The 12,933-nt window shown below is 30.3% G+C and overlaps 1 long non-coding RNA gene across 1 annotated transcript; it reads left to right on the forward strand.

Moving 5' to 3' along the window:
* Positions 1-1,093: 1,093 nt before the first annotated feature.
* On the forward strand, positions 1,094-2,170 carry LOC132927592 (uncharacterized). Its single transcript, XR_009661770.1, has 3 exons — positions 1,094-1,605; positions 1,675-1,778; positions 1,860-2,170. It is a non-coding gene; the product is annotated as an uncharacterized LOC132927592 (long non-coding RNA).
* The last annotated feature ends 10,763 nt before the right edge of the window (positions 2,171-12,933 follow it).

Raw genomic sequence — 12,933 nt, forward strand, 5'->3', positions numbered from 1 at the left:
TTCAATTTCCTTTTCAAAACGGGGTTGAAGTTAAAAATCAAAGCACTATTACTACTACAAAACGTGATGAAAGACACAAAAATAAAATAATAATAATAAAAAAACACACATCATTGTAAAATCAATACATTCATCACTCCGTTCAGAATCTAAAAGTTGAAAAATTTATTTAAATTAAAAAAGAATTTTTGGATTACGGAAATACCAAGAATAATAAGAAAACTTAACCCCCTCTAACCAAGTCTGAAGCCATCCCTGGCGCGTTCCCTGTGATACATACCGCTTATTGTGAGTGGACCGATCCCACTCAATCCTTTAAAACATATGAATTATTTCACCCAATAAAATCTTACCTAAAATTATCGGGAATATTACGTGAGTTGAATATTTAACATGGTTAATGGTCAAATAATATTTTATAAAACATGTGTTTGATAGTGGTACGCTAGCACAGCTGCCCAATCTCACAGATATATCTGTAGTATAGATAACAACTCCTTCAAAATATCCATCTTATAATGTATTTCCATTGAAAGTAGTTATTGACGAAAAACCGTGTTATTTGGAAATTATTTTTATCACTGAGGGTGAGAAAGACTACTTTATATATATTTCTAGTTCTAATTGTTCACGCTTAATACGCTCACAAAATACTCTGGGTTAAAATTCAGTATATTTTTATGAACGGTGTTTCGTTAGTTTCGATAACCAAAATTTGAAATACAAATTAAGTAGAGAGGCGGTGTCAGAAAGGCATAACCTTTTATGTGGTATACATAAACCTTTACTCCTCATAATACCTACTGCCGATATAGTAATCAAATTTATTGCTTAGTAAAATGTTCAACGTAACCCATTAGTAATATATGTAGAATATATGTAGCCACAAAAGAGTTTGATGCAAAAAGACGCACAGACAGTTGGGAAAAGTTGGAGGAAAATTTATTACCGACGAAAGAGGAATTTTTTAGCATGCTCAAGAAACAGCATATCGACGATACGGAGTATAGACGTGCTATGTTTGAACATGCAGTCAAAGCCTACATATAGCACGTCTATACTCCGTATCGTATGGGATCACTTCGGTTGCACAACGTTGGGAGGGTATAGCGATCTCTACCACAAAATCAATGTGATGCTGTTGACTAATATTTTTGATAATGTTCACGATTTATGTTTGGAAACGTAAAATTTAGATCCCGCTTTCTATTGTACAGCGCCGGGATTTGGCTTTGACTGCATGTTCAAAAACACTTCAATGAAGTTTGAGCTGCTTAGTGATTATAATATGTTATTATTATTTGAAAATGGTTAGTGAATTATTTTTTTAACACGAATAAAAATATTTATTTATACATTTTTTTAGGTATATGAAAGGGATTAGTACAAGCGAATAAGCATAATCGTAAATTTGGTGAAATTACTGGAGGGGCTGAGCAATATATACTCATTACGTCTACATAATGCTAAGTCCTGTAATTTAAACTTCTGGGGGAGCTTAGTCCCCTTGAGCCCCCCCCAAGATTTCGCCTATGCGTATATATGCTTTGGTAAGGCTAGTACTGAAAAAATTGCGGAATATGATAGGGAAAAAGACAAATCAAGGTTGGTGTATCAAGAATGTAAGAGCATAATTTTATTTATTAACGACATTTTATTTTTTTTTATTTTTAGGTAATGATTTGTATGCGCGGGGAATATCTCAATATATGCCAAAAAGCTAGGAATGACTGAGAACTAAGAATGTGTTCTTAAGTTGATGAACAACACAGTGTTTAGTGAGTTAATATATTATATTATAAACAATATACATTTAAATTTTTAAACTTTTGAACTTCATTTTTAATTTTTTTTTCAAGTTAAACGATGGAGTATACGAGAAAGAGAATACAAATAGAGATAGTGTCAAATGAAAGTAGAGTGCAAAAACTTCTTAACAAAACAATGTTTAAATACGCAACTTTTTATAGTGAGAATCTGAGTGTTATAACACTAGAGATTAAATTTATATGTTTCTGTACACCTATTTATAAAGGTATAAATATTCATAATATAATACATTTTCTATGATAAGTTGAGTTAAACGATGTAGAAAATTGAATATTAGGCCATAATTTGTTAATACTTTTTTATCATTTCTTTTATTTTGTCTATCATATTGTAAATACATAATACCATACATATTTAATTTAATAACCTAATATATAATGTAAATGTTGACATATATAAAATATATAGGCATAAATATAAAAAAAAATCATTGTTAAAATATAATATTTTCATGATTATTGAATAATAATAAAAAAAAAAAAACAATGTATACAAATATAAATTTTAACAATACTTTTTAAACCATTTCCATACTTGGCTAATACTTTATAAAATGTACATTGTTTAGGATCAGTGGCGTAGTTACAGGGGCAAAGGGGGTGCTGGCTCGTTCAACCTCCTCTAAAAAATTAACTTTTAAAATATGGTAATTTAAAATTACTGTATATTGAAGTTGTATAGTATTAAGTTCTACATTGTATCATTTATTTTATTATTTTCATTTACTGAAATTAATTACTAATTACTACCTATATACTTGTGTATTTGACATGATATAATCCATGATTATTATGAACAATTTTGAAATTCTGCCCCCCACCCCAACTAAAATTCTTAGCTACGCCATTGTTTAGGATTAAATTCCATTTGGAAAATACAGTAAAGTAAAGCTTTGTAATCGAATATTTGTTCAATGCAGGGTAGCCCAATTCTTCGATGTTTATGATTGGGATGTTTTGTATAATTTCGTTAAAAAGTTGTTTTTTTGTTAATATTTGACAAGACGGATTTGAATTTTTATGAATTTAATATTATACTTAGCTCCCATACTTAACATAACCGTAATTTATAGATATTCGACGATAATAATGTTCAGCTATTTGTTAGTTTTTCGAATTTTAGTCTTGTGTAAAGTATGCATTTGAAAATTCAATGTTTCTATATCTAGAATATACATCTCTTTAATCATGTACATATTCTTTTTTCAAAAAGTTATTGAATGTCGACGATAATTAATAATAATATAGTTTATCTTTATAATAAGTTTCAATATTATTAAGTTGATTTATTATAAAGGGTATTTGTTTTTTTTTTAAAGCTCTAAAGAATTTGACGTTGCTTATAAGCAGAGCTCGGAAGTTATAGCACTAAAAAAAATAATTTTTAGCGCTTAAATATGCACATAAAAACATAAAATCATCGCTATAAATAGCACTAAAAATTGGAAAATATGCAAAATAAAATTTTCAACAAATTTTTTTAAACATGAATTTTAAGATATATTTAATTTTACAGATTTTTAATTTTTTTCATAGAATATGAACAACATACATATCGACAGGAATACGACTGCAGCACAATAATACAACTAATCCAATGATAGTGCGATAGTACGATGTGACTGACACGGTTTTAAAAATAAACAATTTATTGGAAATGAACGGAATTGTCCGATTTAATCGACAATAACAACGGTCTAAGCCCTAAGGCCGTTTATTTCGGATGCGTACCATTTTAAAATATAACAATTTTTTTCGTTCACATATTCGTTGGTGGCTGTTGGGTAGGTTAACTAAATTTAGATTTTAAAAATATGCTCCTATAGTATGTATTTACATGAAAATATACCCAAAAATAGCACTAAAAACCTTAAATTGGCAAAATAGCAGTAAAAACCATAAATATGCAAAAAATAGTAAAATAAAATTTGATATAGATTAGAGATAGAAAAACAACTATTAAACACATTAAAAAAAAATGATTTACATGAAAAATACTTACAAAGAAATTGGGTGGCTATATAGCTACAGATGGAGCTAATGTTATGGTTGGTAAAAAATCAGGAGTAGTAATTCGATTACGTAAGAAATATCCAAAACTTTTTACTTAGCATTGCTTTAATCATAGGCTTGAACTATCAGTATCTGATACAATAAAAGACGTACAAGGAATCGATCATTTTAAATGCTTTATAGATAATTATATAGTTTGTACCGGAACCTAACGGATAAAACTGAATGGAACCGTGTTAGCAAAATTCTTCATGAAAAAATCAAAGAAATGAAAAATGAAACGTTCAAATCATACTTGAGTGGTCTCACTGCGATGGATAATACCGATTATTCGTAATGGAAAGCCACAAGGCTCATGAAGAGGCCTCGTGTTCAGATACCACCTCTCCGTAAGGAAGACACTCCGTACGGCACCTGGGCACGCAGCGAACAAGAAAAAGCCGAAATATACGCTCGGAATCTTGAACATGTATTTATGCCAAATACTATTGACTCTGAGCTTGACATTTTGCAATGCCAGCCGCTTAATGCGACACGTGAAAAAAATCAAACATTTCTCGCCGTTGGAAATTGCTAAAGAAATTGATAACAACTTAAACCCAAAAAAATCACCAGGCTATGATGAAATTAGTCCAAAAATACTGAAAGAACTTCCAAAGAAGGCTATCATTCATCTTACACACATATTCAATGCTATTTTGCGCACGGAATACATTCCAGAACAATGAAAACGGGCACAAGTGATCATGTTGCTCAAACCAGGAAAACCACCTGAAAATGTTACATCATACCGACCGATATCACTCCTACCAAGTTTATATAAACTTTTAGAGAAACTTCTGCTTAAACGTCTAAAACCGATTATAGAGGAAACAAATCTTATACCAGAACATCAGTTTGGATTTCGCAACGGGCATTCGACGGTCGATCAAGTGCATCGAGTTACTAATGTGATTAGTAAAGCTCTTGAAGAAAAAAGTACTGCTGTGGAGTATTCCTTGACGTATCCCAGACTTTTGACAAAGTCTGGCACAAAGGATTACTCATCAAACTGCGTGATCAGCTGTCACATACCTGGTATGCTCTTTTGAATCATACTTGACCGACCGTCAATTTCGAGTCACACACGAAGAAGTGACATATCAGCTGGAGTACCGCAAGGTAGTGTTTTAGGACCTATCCTGTACCTACTCTATACGGCTGATAAACCAAACGATGACAACACAACATTAGCTATGTTTGCCGACGATACGGCAAATTTATCAACACGTAATAGTCAGCTCACTGCAACTGATAACTTACAGAAGTCGATTGACAATATCTTTGCCTGGATAAGACGTTGGAAAATTAGGATCAATGGCGATAAATCGGTGCACGTTAACTATACGTTACACAAAACCGAAAATATCCAATTAGTACTGAATCAAACACCAGTCCCACAAAAAGGTTCAACAAAATATCTTGGAATGCACCTTGACTCTCGTCTAAACTGAAAACACCATGTCCGTCAGAAAAAAATTCAGATTAAAGAAAAAATGCGAAAACTTTATTGTTTAGTCGGACCCTTCTCTGAATTAACCATCGAAAACAAACGTCTACTGTATGTAGCAATTATAAAACCGTTCTGGATTTATGGTATTCAACTGTGGGGTTGTGCCAGTAAATCTAACATCGATGTAATACAACGCTGTCAAAACATTGCCCTTCGGACCATCACTGCAGCATACCGGTTCGAAAGAAACAACGCAATTCACCGTGAATAGCAGACGAAATCCAAAGGTTTGCTTGCAACCACGAGACGAGGCTAGATCACCATGTCAATGGCCATTCAATTATTAGATAACTTCAAGGACATCAGACGTCTTAAGCGTCTTAAACCATACGACTTAGTTTAAGATTTTAGATTAAGGCAGGAGCCACTTCATTGGAAGTGACTCCATCAACGTGTAATATATATATATTTATATCTAGTATGTAAAATATGTATAACTGTTAAACATATTTATAAAGACCTTTGGGTCGTTTAAATAATAAAGCCTCAGGGCTTTTGAATAAAAAAAAAAATATAGTTTGTACAGTCAATCACCAAAACATTCTCGTGCTTTGGAAGTTTGTTGCCAAGAACTAACCACCCTGAAGATACTATCTAGAAATATAATCAATCCCGCAGACCTTAATATCCTGAAATATAATCATAACCGCAGAAAATACTATCCCGAAATATAATTAATCCCGCAGAATATTTTATCCCGAAATATAACCAATCCCGCAGACTATTTTATCCTGAAATATAATTAATCCCCCAGAACATACCTTTTGTCACATACTCCGATTACTCGAAATATTCCATGAATGAACACATGAAATATTTAATAATACTTTATTTAACACGCGGTGTCCAGTGGTAATCGAGTCACACGATCACCACCACTGATCCCCAGTTGGAGTTTTAATCCTCCTTATATATTGATTACATTATGTTTTGTTTGTCTTAACCTAGTTATCTTATTGACTAAGCATGAATTAAATTATTGTTTTCTTACCCTAGATACAATATGTTATATTGAATTGTTATAATTGTTATTTTGACCTACTTGTGCGTTTGTTTAATTTAGTAGAAACAGTAATGCAATTTTATTTATTACCTACGGCTCTCTACTAATAGGCCAAAAACCTATGATTGAATATTTAATCTAATTATTAAATACTAGCATTTCTTATTTAAATATATATTTACTTTTAAAGATAATACAACACTTCCGAAAAACAATTGATCCCACAGAATATTTTAACCCAAAGTATAATAAATCCCACAGACTATGAATTATGTTTGAATGATGATAATGTAGATAATATGATAAAACTTTTTAACTATTGATCCCACAGAATATTTCATCCCGAGATATAATCAATCCCAAAGACTATATTATTCCGAAATATAATCAAGCAAGCTGACTTTATTATACTGAAATATAATTAACCCCCGTAACATACCATCCCTCAATACAATTGATCCCACCCATTATTTTATCCTGAAATTTAATTAATCCCTTAGAATATTTCATCCAAAAGAATATTTTATTCCGAAATATAATCAACCCCGCTGACTATACTATCTCGAAATATAATCAACCCTGTTGACTATAATATCCTGAAATATAATTAATCCCTATGAACATACCTTCCTGAAATACAATTGATACCTCAGAATATTTTCGCCCAGAGTATATTAAATCCCGTAGACTATACTATCCTCCCCGCATGGGGTACCCTTTTTGGGTAACGGGTGTGACATCCCCGCGGACCTCAGTTAACCGGTGACGGTGCAGCCTGAAGACCCTGAACCGTCTTAGGTAAGTAGGCGGACACTAAGATCTCGTCGCTGAAGCACCATCACCACAATGTTGGGCATTGTTTAATGAAGGTTTCTCGATGGGCCAACTTACTTCTAAACAAGCTTCAAAAAACTTGCAAAAAATTTCTAAACACGCCTCGGAAACTGATTAAGGATAACAGAAATGGAAACGGAAACAGGAAAACCATCAGGAATTTACGGTTTGGTACATGGAATATTAGAACCATCTTCAAACCAAGAGCATTGAAAATAATTATTGATGAGATAACAAAATATAATTTGCAAATTGTAGCATTACAAGAGATGAGATGCTTTGTAATGGCAGCATCAAACATCAAACAACAAACTTTTACAGTGGATGTGGGGATGAGAGGCACGAATTGGGAGTTTTATGATAAACGATAGACTATTACATAACGTCAATAAATTTGAAGCCATGAATGAATGAATACGCTTCAAAACGCCGTCAAAAAATTAATGGCCAGAATATAATAATCATTAATTGCCACACTCCGACAGAAGATAAAGACAAAGAAACAAAAGACGCTTTCTTTGAAGAACTGGAAAGGACATAAGATTCACTACCCCCAACATACCATCTCGAAATACAATTGATCCAACAGAATATTTTAACCCGAAATATAATTAACCCCACATAAGATTTTATCCCGAAATATAATAAACCCCGCAGAATATTTCATCCCAAAAACTTATAATCACACAGAATATTTTATGCTGATATTTAATTAATCCCGCAGAAAATTTAATCCCGAATTATAATCAATTCTGTAGAATTTATTATCATAAATTATAATCAATCCCTCAGATTATATTAAATCAAAATATAATTACTCCGCTGACTATATTTTCCTGAAATATAAATAATACCCCATAACATATCATCGTCAAATACAATTGATCCCACAAAATATTTTATCCTGAAATATAATCATCCAAGCTGACTAAATTATCTCGAAATACAATATTCCCTTAGAATAATTCCTCCAGAAATACTATTAATACATTAGTAAATATTACCTGAAATACAATTAATCCCCCATAACATACTATCCTGAAATACAATTGATCCAAAAGAATATTTTATCCTGTAATTTAATTTATCCCGCAGAAAATTTAATCCCGAAATACAATTGTTGCCACACAATAATTTATTCTGAAATTTAATTAATCCCGCTGAATATTTCATCCCGAAATACTATTAATCCCGCAAAATATTTCGTTCCGAAATACTTATGATCCCACAAAACATGTTATCCTGACATTTAATTATACCCGCAGAATATTTTTAACCAATAGAATATTTATCCCGAATTATATTTAACGCCGCAAAATATTTCATCACGAAATACTATTGATCCCAAAGAATATTTTATCCTGAAATATAATTAATCCATTAGAATATTTATCCCGACATATAATCAATCCCAAAGACTGTATTATCCTGAAATATAATCAATCCCACGTAACATACCATCCCGAAATACAATTGACCCCGCAAAATAATTCATCCCAAAATACTTATAATCCCACAGAATATTTTATGCTGATATTTAATTAATCCCGCAGATAATTTCATCCCGAAATACAATTGATGCCACAGAATAATTTATTCTGAAATTTAATAAATCCCGCAGAATATTTCATCCCGAAATACATTTGTTCCCACAGAATAATTTATTCTGACATTTAATTATTCCCGCAGAATATTTTTAACCCATAGAATATTTTATCCCGAAATATAATTAACGCCGCAAAATATTTCATCCTTAAATACTATTGATCCAAAAGAATATTTTATCCTGAAATATAAGTATTCCCCCATAACATACCATCCTGTAATTTAATTTATCCCGCAGAAAAATAATCCCGAAATACATTTTTTCCCAAAGAATATTTTATTCTGAAATTTTATTTATCCCGCAGAAAATTTAATCCCGAAATATAATTGATGGCACAGAATAATTTATTCTGAAATTTTATTACACCCGCAGAATATTTCATCTCGAAATACTATTAATCCCGCAGAATACTTCGTTCCGAAATACTTATGATCCCGCGGAATATTTTATCCTGACATTTAATTATTCCCGCAGAATATTTCATACCGAAATACATTTGTTCCCACAGAATATTTTATCCTGAAATTTTATTTATCCCGCAGAAAATTTATTCCCGAAATACTATTGATGCCACAGAATATTTCATCCCGAAATAAATTTGTTCCCACAGAATATTTTGACCTGTAATTTAATTTATCCCGCAGAAAATTAATCCCGAAATACAATTGATGCCACAGAATAATTTATTCTGAAATCTAATTAATCCCTCAGAATATTTAATCCCGAAATATAATTGATGCCACAGAATAATTTATTCTGAAATTTTATTACACCCGCAGAATATTTCATCCCGAAATACTGTTAATCCCGCAGAATATTTCGTTCCGAAATACTATTAATTCCACAGAATATTTCGTTCCGAAATACTAATGATCCCACTGAATATTTTATCCTGACATTTAATTATTCCCGCAGCATATTTTTAACCCATAGAATATTTTATCCCGAAATATAAGTAACCCCACATAATATATTATCTCGAAATCTAATTAATCCCGCAGAATATTTCATACCGAAATACATTTGTTCCCACAGAATATTTTAACCTGTAATTTAATTTATCCCGCAGAAAATTTAATCCCGAAATTTAATTGATGCCACAGAATAATTTATTCTGAAATCTAATTAATCCCGCATAATATTTCATACCGAAATACATTTGTTCCCACAGAATATTTTAACCTGTAATTTAATTTATCCCGCAGAAAAATAATCCCGAAATACATTTTTTCCCAAAGAATATTTTATCCTTTAATTTTATTTATCCCGCAGAAAATTTAATCTCGAAATATAATTGATGCCACAGAATAATTTATTCTGAAATTTTATTACACCCGCAGAATATTTCATCCCGAAATACTAATAATCCCGCAGAATATTTCGTTCCGAAATACTATTAATTCCACAGAATATTTCGTTCCGAAATACTAATGATCCCACTGAATATTTTATCCTGACATTTAATTATTCCCGCAGAATATTTTTAACCCATAGAATATTTTATCCCGAAATATAAGTAACCCCACATAATATATTATCTCGAAATATAATTTACCCCGCAGAATATTTCATCCCGAAATACATTTGTTCCCACAGAATATTTTGACCTGTAATTTAATTTATCCCGCAGAAAATTAATCCCGAAATACAATTAATGCCACAGAATAATTTATTCTGAAATTTAATTAATCCCGCAGAATATTTCATACCGAAATACATTTGTTCCCACAGAATATTTTAACCTGTAATTTAATTTATCCCGCAGAAAAATAATCCCGAAATACATTTTTTCCCAAAGAATATTTTATTCTGAAATTTTATTTATCCCGCAGAAAATTTAATCCCGAAATATAATTGATGGCACAGAATAATTTATTCTGAAATTTTATTACACCCGCAGAATATTTCATCTCGAAATACTATTAATCCCGCAGAATACTTCGTTCCGAAATACTTATGATCCCGCGGAATATTTTATCCTGACATTTAATTATTCCCGCAGAATATTTCATACCGAAATACATTTGTTCCCACAGAATATTTTATCCTGAAATTTTATTTATCCCGCAGAAAATTTATTCCCGAAATACTATTGATGCCACAGAATATTTCATCCCGAAATAAATTTGTTCCTACAGAATATTTTGACCTGTAATTTAATTTATCCCGCAGAAAATTAATCCCGAAATACAATTGATGCCACAGAATAATTTATTCTGAAATCTGATTAATCCCTCAGAATATTTAATCCCGAAATATAATTGATGCCACAGAATAATTTATTCTGAAATTTTATTACACCCGCAGAATATTTCGTTCCGAAATACTATTAATTCCGCAGAATATTTCGTTCCGAAATACTATTAATTCCGCAGAATATTTCGTTCCGAAACACTATTAATTCCACAGAATATTTCGTTCCGAAATACTAATGATCCCACAGAATAATTTATTCTGACATTTAATTATTCCCGCAGAATATTTTTAACCCATAGAATATTTTATCCCGAAATATAATTAACGCCGCAAAATATTTCATCCTTAAATACTATTGATCCAAAAGAATATTTTATCCTGAAATATAAGTATTCCCCCATAACATACCATCCTGAATTACAATTGATCCAACAGAATATTTTATCTTGAAATATAATTAATCCCGCAGAATATATTAACCAACAGAATATTTTATCCTGAAATATAATTAATCTCTTAGAACATTTCATCCCGAAATACTATTGATCGCTCTGTATATTTTATCCTGAAATATAATTAATAATACATATTATGATATTATGTTATTAAATATGAATTCAAACTTATCTAATATTGATCATCTTCTAAACCTAAATAATGTTAAATCTACTTATGCAGATTATATAAATACTATCGTTTTACGTGATTTTTCCATCTTTTAAATAAATATTAGTAGTATTAGTGCTCATTTTAATGATCTTGCAATTTTGCTAGGCTTAGTTGTAAGTTATTTTGATATTTTCGTGTTATTTGAAACATGTATTTTAATTTACTACCGATTCAAGTTAAATGGTTATACAACTATAAATTCTTAAGGTATTTTTAACAAAAGTGATGGAGTTACAGTCTTATTTAGACAATCCATTAATGTATTACAAATTGAAAAGCAAATATTATTAAACTATAATTCAATACAACTTATATTTCAAATAGACAAGTTAGTATTTTCAACTATTTGTATTTATAGATCTTAAAATGATATCTTGGAATAAATTTCTTAAAAGTTTAGAATTAACTTTACCTCAAATTAAACAACGCTATAAAAATATTTTATGTTGACACATAAATATTGATATAATGCTTAATTCTAATATTAGTAATGAATATTTAAATATTATGGCGAGAAATGGATTTTTGCATTGCATTATTGATTGTACTAGAGTAACTAATCATTCAAAAATGAACATTGTTCATATTTTTGTTAGAAACATTGATTCTAATACAGTAATATCTAATGTTTTAAGGTGTGATATAACTGACCGTTATTCTACAATTTTAATTATATCCAATATTATTAATAATGAAAAAATTAATCGTAACAATTATATAGTAAATAAGATAGATATTAACCACTTAAATGTATTAATTAGAATTGAGAATGGATATTCTTGTTTGAATTATGATAATGTAGATGATATGACTAAAGTTTTTAACTATTGATCCCACAGTATATTTTATCCTGAAATATAATTATACCATTAGAATATTTCATCCCAAAGACTATATTATTCAGAAATATAATCAAGCAAGCTGACTTTATTATCTCGAAATACAATATTCCCTTAGAATAATTCATCCCGAAATACTATTATTCCCGCAGAATATATTAGACTGACATTTAATTATTCCCGCAAAATATTTTTAACCCATAGAATATTTTATCCCGAAATATAATTAATCCCTCATAACATACCATCCTCAAATACAATTGATCCAAAAGAATATTTTATCCTGTAACTTTATTTATCCCGCAGAAAATTTAATCCCGAAATATAATTGATGCCACAGAATAATTTATTCTGAGATTTTATTAATCCCGCAGAATATTTCATCCCGAAAT

The sequence above is a fragment of the Rhopalosiphum padi genome, chromosome 3 (assembly GCF_020882245.1).
Source record: "Rhopalosiphum padi isolate XX-2018 chromosome 3, ASM2088224v1, whole genome shotgun sequence".
NCBI lineage: Eukaryota > Metazoa > Arthropoda > Insecta > Hemiptera > Aphididae > Rhopalosiphum > Rhopalosiphum padi.